The sequence below is a fragment of the Dasypus novemcinctus genome, chromosome 17 (genome assembly GCF_030445035.2).
Source record: "Dasypus novemcinctus isolate mDasNov1 chromosome 17, mDasNov1.1.hap2, whole genome shotgun sequence".
Taxonomy (NCBI): domain Eukaryota; kingdom Metazoa; phylum Chordata; class Mammalia; order Cingulata; family Dasypodidae; genus Dasypus; species Dasypus novemcinctus.
Window position 1 is genome coordinate 94,988,597 of NC_080689.1, and position 8,302 is coordinate 94,996,898.

An 8,302-nucleotide genomic window follows, 5' to 3' on the forward strand; every position below is an offset into this window, starting at 1 on the left:
GCGTCAGAAGGGAGGGCAGCGCAGGCAAGTCTCCTACAAGTTCTTTGCACAAGGACTCTCCTCTTGGGAATCATGGTATATGAAAAAGCAGGTTTCCTCACATTAAGTTTTAAATAACCATGTCAATTAGCAATTTGGAAAAACAGTGCTAAGTGGTGTTTCTTTCGTTCAGTTAAATCTGGGAGCTCTGTGTGTTCCGGGAATGTCCATTGCGATGTGTCGTGGGTCAGGAATCCCTCGACTGTGAGTATTCACTATTAGAGGGCTCTGGAGGGTCAATCAGATGTTCATACTCGCTGTCAACTCATTCATCAACAGCAACACCAGTTGCTCTTTAGGAAGGAGGAAGGTCTTCTCCACCTCCATTATACTTCAGCCCGGCACTGGTGGAAGCATAATTGGACGAGCCCAGGGCTTGAGGTCAAGGCATAAAGACACTACTTTCCATGCTAGAATGGCTTAAAGTAATTTCTTGATTGTTTGGGTTAAAATCTGAATAAGAGGGAGGATGATCAGATGCATCTGCATCTCCAAGTGTACCTCTGACTTCCACTGCGAACCCAGATTAGAGCATTTGAGGACTGAACACTGGTTCCAAAATTTCAGAAGGCATCTGCCTGCTTAACTTTATCTACTGCATTCTTCTTTGCTATTCCTTTTCATTTTTTCCTTTGAGTGATTTCTTTGCAATTTATTCGCTTCTGCCTGACGAGATTTAACAACTTGCTCACTCTTTTCTACATCTGCACACACTGCCTGCATTTTCTCCTGAAGTGTATCATAAACCTGATTAATCACCCTGATGTCTTTCATTCCTGTATCATTGTCAAAAAAAGTCAGTACCATGTTCTTTAATAACTTCGGCAATACTCTGAGAAGTATTTGGCACTGAAGACACTGTACTCCTCCTGGCTCAGATTGCCTAGATTGGCAATAGTGAGTGATATCCTTTGATTATACTTTCATTTTTTTCTGAAGATAACATTTTCTAAAGCCTGAGCGGAATTGTTGGCAGTGGAGATGAACCTGAATAGGAGGAGGACAAGGTCAGGTGTGCCAAGGATCTGGGTGAGCTGCTTATGGATGTCCTGCTGTCTATATGACATCTGCTGCTGCAGGTTGCATCAAAATCTGTACCACCCAATAACTTTCTTTCTCTGATATTTAGGAATCCTGTCCAAACTCTGTTCATTAACTTTGCTTGCACAGTCATAAAAACTAAAATGTTTTGAAGAAGGCTAATGGGTATGGATTCCAATTACTTGCAGAAATTCTGTGTTGCTGATTTGTGAGTCAAGAGTGCTAAATGTTTCCTCTTGTTTAACTCTCCCAGCAAAAACCTTTGGAATCAGCTTTGCTGTTGGCGCTGTGGAAACAGAGTGCTGAAGGTATACCCCAAAATGGAAGTTGCCATGATGGAAATTTCCAGTTGACCCCTCAACCTATCTTTTTCCTCACACTTTAGATTAAATCGATCCTAGGTTGTCTTATCTTATATACTTTCTGGATGCTTCCATGTAACTATGTCAGGAACACACATATTCCTAATTCTGAATTTTATTGTCCTTTGTGGCAAAGTCTCTCTGAGACAAGCAGAGACATGTCACTTAAAAACTGCTGTTGAATGATCAGATAACATTAAGTCAAAAGTTATTTCAGAGTATGAAATTGTTTTCAGGTTATGCACATTTTTGTAAGAAAACATGTAGAAATATTTTTGAGGATATTGTGAGGAATTGGAAATATTCCAAAGTTTCCATTTATTTAACCCTAATGTGTTAGTGTCTTATACAGCACTATGGCTCTCTAATAGAATCCAGCTATAAGGAAACTTTTCAAATTTAGGTGAAAGGACTCTTAAAGGTCCTTAGGATTTAAGAAATTTCAAACTCCTTACCCATAATCCCTACCCACATTACTGGTTTGTACTCTCCTAAACCAGAATTTTGAGAATTTTATATTATTCAAAATGCTGCCTACTGAGCTGAAAGAGAAAAATAGACGACCAAATTCAAGAAGGCTGTTGGAATTCCAAAATTCTGCATGCTGGTAAAACTATGTAGATTCAAAAAACCATTGAAGAGAAGAAAGGCAATGACTTCATTTGCCAGGCTGCTATGACAAAAATACTACAGAATGGTATGGCTTGAACAAAGGGAATTTACATGCTTACTTTGGAGGTTAGGAGATTTCCACTATAGAGGCTTCAGCAAGACATTAATTTCTCTCCAAAGTCTATAACATTCCAGTGCTGGCTACCAGAGATCCTTGAAGTTCCTTGGCTCTTATCCCTGCCTTGAACTGAGGGCAATGTCCACTTCCTTCTCTTCTCAGTTCTGCTGACTTCCATCTTCTGGCTCCTCTCTGTGGCTTCTATATCTATGCCTGAATTTCTTATGCTTATAAGGGGATCCAGTAATCTCATTGAAGGTGCTGTTTTATTCAAGTGAGACAAACCTTAACTGAAATAAAACATTCAAGAGTTCATATCTAACATTGGCCCACACACACAGGAATACTGATGAAGATGAAGAATATGAATATAATTCAATCTATCCCAAATGAAGAGAGAGGCCAGCTCTGCTGGCAGAGATATCACAGACATGAGCTCAGAGACCAGAGATCTGGGTGCAGAGGCCAGAGCCAGAGGTCTAGAGGGCAGAGGCATGGTCCCAAGGACAATCCGTAGGCAATAGTTAACCTCTAGGTAGTGAGACCTAAAGAAACTTCAGGATTTCAAAATTGTTTGACAGAAGTGGTTATTTTCTTCCTTATTATACCGCCCTTTTGGAAAGAGGATGCCTAAACTTTTATGTGATGCCTGCACCAACATTGTATTTGGAATCAGTAAACTTGTTCTTAGTTCCTGGTCCATAAAGAGAAATGGATTTCGGATCAGAATGGGTCCTAGTCAGAAAGTCATATATACCTGATTTAGGCAAGGTAGATGACACCTAGGGACAGTGAGCAGATGCTATTTAGATGAGGTTTGGGAATTGACTTGAGACTGTAATTTGTGTAGACATTTGAACATGTTGGGATGAGAAGAATTTATTTTACATGTGTGGAAAATGAATATCATTGGGTTTGAACAGATTACTGTATAGATTGAAAATACCCCTAAGATATATGGTCTTAAACCTGGTACCCGAGCATGCTCCCTTATATGAGATAAACTATATACTTTATTTAATTTGAGATGGAGAGATTATCCTGGGTTTCCAGGTTGGCCATAAATGCAGTCACATGTATCCCAAGAAGAGGGAAGCAGGATAATTTGACAGACAAACAGAGGAGAAGGCAAGTGAGGGCAGAGCAGAGAGACATTTGAAGACGCTGGGCTGGAAAACTGGGGTAACATAGTCTCAAAACAAAGAATTCTGGCAGCCCTCCTGGACTGGTAGAGGTGAGAGAAATGAACTCTCCTGGAAACCACCAGAATTGTGGACTTACAGACGCCTTGATTTAAGCCTTGTGATATAATTTCAATTGTCTGGCTTCCAAATTGTGAGAGAATTGAATTCTCTTATTCTGAGTTATCCAGGATTTTAAAATTCGTTAAAGCAGCTACAGAAAACTAATTTAATCATTCAAAATTGATAAATAACTGCATCATTTTTGAACGAGATATGAGAATACTATCAAACCTGGTAGAACCAGCAAGATGGCAGCAGAGTAAGGAGCTCTGAGAGTAAGCTCCTGCTACAGGGCAGTTAGCAAACACCCATAGCTCTCTGGAGATAGCTGAAGTGCCTGTTTGGGGGTTCCAGGAGACAAGAAAAGCATCCTGTAACATTCTTGAAGGAGTGGAAAGAGGAGACAGCCCATCTACAAAAAAGGCTAGTAAGTAGAGTGCTCCATGCAGCGGAGGCCATAGCCCATCCTCCACTGGAGGCACAAGGGGCCTTGGGAGCTGTTCTGTGGCTTGAATTGAAAGTTCCACTTCCCCAAAATGACGGAGGAAGAGACAGGTGGGCACCAATTTCAGGTACTGGTGAGTAAAATCAGTGGGCTACAGTATAATTCTGAGAACAGCTAAAGTTGGAGCCTGTCCAAGTCAGAAAGAGGCAGGAGCCGCCATCTTAACTCCACACCTGGCATGAGGGGAAGCTTGACAGACTGAGAATCCAAGTGCTGGTGGGGACCAGTTTCTTCCCATCCAGATCAGATTGCAGCTCTAGCCTAGGCCCCAGTGCCACCTCCAGCAGGGAGGAACCTGCAGGGACCTGTACCTGCCTCTCCAGGAAATTAGTGGCCAAGCCACGGAGGCCAGTGATTTTCCTACTCTGGCTGCGTGAGCCACCCCAGGAGATATTCTGTGACTGTAATTGGAAGCTCCATTTCCCAAAAACAGGGGAGGAGGTGACAGTTAGCTTCTGATTTCAGTTACTGATTGGTGGACTTGGCTGGCTAAGAGATAACCCTGGGAACAGCTGAGATGTGAAGCAGTCCAATGCAGAAAAAGGCCAGAAGTCGCCATTCTGACTCCACCCCCAGCCAGAGGGGAAGCTGGGCTGACTGAAACTCTCAGTGTCAGCAGGAACCAGTTTACTTCATGCAGATCAGCCTGCAGCCCATCTAGGCTTCAGCCCTGCCTCTGGCAGGAGTAGTCTGAGGAGCCCTCTACCAACTTATACAGGTAACTGCAGGTAACTTTGGTTGGCATAGACCAAACACCGGAAGTCTACAAGGGCAACAGCGGTCATCTTGGACCTGCACTGCATAGAATCCTGCTCATACCTGCAGCTCCATCCCCACCCAGGGCAGGAGAGAAAGGGATGTGAAGCTTCATCAGTCTCTCTGTGCAACTAGAGTCTAAGTTTGCACTTGAATTACTCCACATAGCTGTAACTCTGTCCCTACCCCTGGCAAAGAAGAAAGTTGGAAGAAGCTTCATTGGTCCCTGGTGCAATGAGGGCAGTTTGAGCCTCCACAGCGTACACCACCAACTACATTCTTTGCTCCTACTGCACAACCAGCAAAGGATAAAGGATAGGAAGCCCTAAACTAAAGAGAAAAACTGTACCCAGAATAAATACTCTAGTAAGCCAGATGCAAAGACACCAACCAAAAAATTATAATCCAAACCAAGAAATAGGAGGCTATGTCCCAGTTAAAAATCAAGGTAAGCCTATAGATGACAGAAAGGAGTTGAGACAACTAATTATAGATGTTCAAACAAATCTTCTTAATCAATTCAGTGAGAGGACTGAAGAGATTAAGGATATTAAGAAGATACTGGATGAGCAAAGAAGAATTTGAAAGCTTACATGGAAAAATAGCAGATCTTATGGGTATTAAAGGTTCAATCAATGAAAGTAAAAAAATATTGGACTCTTATAATAGCAGATTTGAGAAGGCAGAAGAAAGAATTGGTGAGCTTTAAGAAATGGACTTTGAAAGTGAACATACAAAAGAACAGAAGAAAAAAAGAATGGAAAAAAATGAACAAGATATCAGGGAAATAAATTACAGCAAAAGGCATGCAAACATATGTGTCATAGGTGTCCAAAGGAAAAGAGAAAGGAGAAGGGACAGAAGGAATATTTGAAGAAATAATGATAGAAAACTTCCCAACCCTATTGAAGGACATAGATAGACCTGTCCAAGAAGCACAATGTACTCCCATCTAAAAAATTCCAAATAGACCAACTCCAAGACACCTACTCATCAGAATGCCAAAGGCCAAAGACAAAGACAGAATTCTGAGAACAGCACGATAAAAGCCATGCATAATATATAAAGGCTATCCAATAAGATTAAGTGCTGATTTCTCACCAGAAAGCATGGAGGCAAGAAGACAGTGGTCTGATATATTTAAGATACTACAAGTGAAACACTTCCAGTCAAGAGTCTTATATCCATCAAGACTATCTTTCAAAAATGGGGTGAAATTAGAATATTCATAGATAAACAGAAACTGAGAGAATTTCTAAGCAGGAGACCAGATTTTCAGGAAATACTAAAGGGTGTGCTAGACTCTGAAGAGAAATGACAGGAATGAGGGACCTGGAAGAGAGCCTAGAAATGAAGATTATATCAATGAAAGTAACTAAAAGTGTCAAAAGAGTGGTGAAAATAAAATATGACAGATAAAAAATAGTCAGGAATAAACTTAAACAATGATGAAAAGCACTTGTATTCAGAAAACTGCAACTCAATGTTAAAACAAATTTTAAAAAGCCCTAAAAACCTGGAAGGATATTCCATGCTCATGGATTGGATGACTAAATATCATTAAGATGTCAATTCTACCCAAACTGATATACAGATTTAATTCAATCCCGATAAAAATTCCATCAGCATTAAAGAAAAAATTGAATACATGATCATTAAATTTATTTGGAATTATAAGGAGTCCTGAATAGCCAAAAGCATCATAAAAAAGAAAAATGGAGCCTAATCTTCAGACTTTAAATCATAATACCTACCTATAGTGGTAAAAACAGCATGGTACTGGCCTAAAGACAGATATAATAGACCAATGGAACCAAATTTATGGTTCAGAAACAGACCCTGCCAGGTATGGTCACATGATCTTTGACTAGCCAGTCAAAGCCACACAGCTTGGGCAGAAAATTCCATTCAATGAATGGGTACTGGAAGAATTGGATATCCACAGCTGAAAGCAAAAACCATAAAACTTCTAGAACATATTATTGGAAAATATCTTCAAGACCTGATGGTAGGTGGTGGATTCTTAAAGGAGATAAGAGGAGGACTGAGTGGATTACTGAAGTTTAATGTAGGTAGAAGTTTTAATTACCTTTACTGTAAAAGTGCGGAAATATATAGAGTGGAGGTAACACACAGTGAGTAACAGTTAGTTTATAAATGGGAATGTGACTGAAAATGGTAGTCTAGTTATGTAAATGCCAATTGACAGAAAGCTAAAGAATAATCTAGGAACTGGATAGCACAATAAATCAAGAAGTGGATGAGAATTGTGATGGATGGTATAGATGCAAGAGTGTTCTTTATTAGCTAGAGGAAGTGTATATCACTACTGCACGGTTTTGGGAATGTGGAGAAGCATTGGAAAATTACAACTGGAGTTACCTATTGACTGTGGTTCTTAGTAATAATATAATATTCTTGCATCTATGTAAGAGATGTACTGTGTTGATACTGAGGCAGTATGGAAAATGTGAGCCAAATGTACACTGTGGACATAGGAACAATCAAATGATACTATTTTATATGTAGCAAATGACACACCACATTGTGTGGTGTTGATGGAGGGGTGTTGTTTGGGATTTCTGCACATGATTGTTTTGTTTTATAAGTTTACAACTTCTGTCATAAAAAATATATTTAAAAAATAATAATAGGTTGGTTTGGGGGAAAAACACTCCAAATGCAAGATAAGAACTATGATTAGTAGTAAGATTTTGACAATATTCTTTCATTATTTGTAACAAATGTCTCATGACAATGCAAGGTGTTGGTAGAGGGTTGATGTATCAGGCCCCTGTATGATGTTATGCATGTTTTCTTTGTAAGTTCACAAATTTTACTATACATTTAATTGTTTATGTATGTTCATATGTATTTGATATAAAGATAATAATAGAATTGGCTGGGGGATAATACTTTGTTTAGTAGTAATATTTGACAATGCTCCTTAATCGTTAGTTAAAAAGTTTTAACAACAATGCAAGCAAATTGGTGGTAGGGTGAGATGTTATATACGTTTGTTTGATGTTAGATATGTTTGTTTTTTAAGTTCACAATTATTATAATGCATTTATTGCTTATGTATGTTTATGTATGAGTGATATACTTCAATAAATTTAAAAAGTTAAAAAGAATGTATCATGAAAACAAAGAAAAGTATAGGGCATTCCCATGTATCCCCACTCCACCACCTCCCACGTTTGCCTCTATTAATAATACCTTACTTATTGTTTTATTTTTCACAATTGATGTACCAATATTTATGCATTGCTACTATACAAGGTCTATAGTTCACATTTCAGTGTACAGTTTACACCATAATGTTATAAGTTTACACAAAATATATAATGGTCTGTATCAGTCATTGCAATATGGTATCCTAAAAAATCCTATGTTCATTTCACCTATTCTCCGGTAACCAATATCTTTATATCAATATTGCAAATTTTTCATTACTATACTGCTAATAAGTCTACTTTGGTCCATCGTTACATTCCCCCCTTATGTTTATTCATTCATCAGTTTTGAGGCTTTGGGGATGTTCCTCCCTGCTGTACTTCAGATTGGCGGAGGGCTTAGAAGTTGTGGGGCAGATGGAAGGGAGTTTTTGTGGCATTTGTTGAAC

The 8,302-nt window shown here is 39.1% G+C and overlaps 1 pseudogene; it reads right to left on the minus strand.

Moving 5' to 3' along the window:
* Positions 1–627: 627 nt before the first annotated feature.
* Positions 628–1,414, minus strand: LOC101440229 (BRISC complex subunit Abraxas 2 pseudogene; annotated as a pseudogene).
* Positions 1,415–8,302: the final 6,888 nt, after the last annotated feature.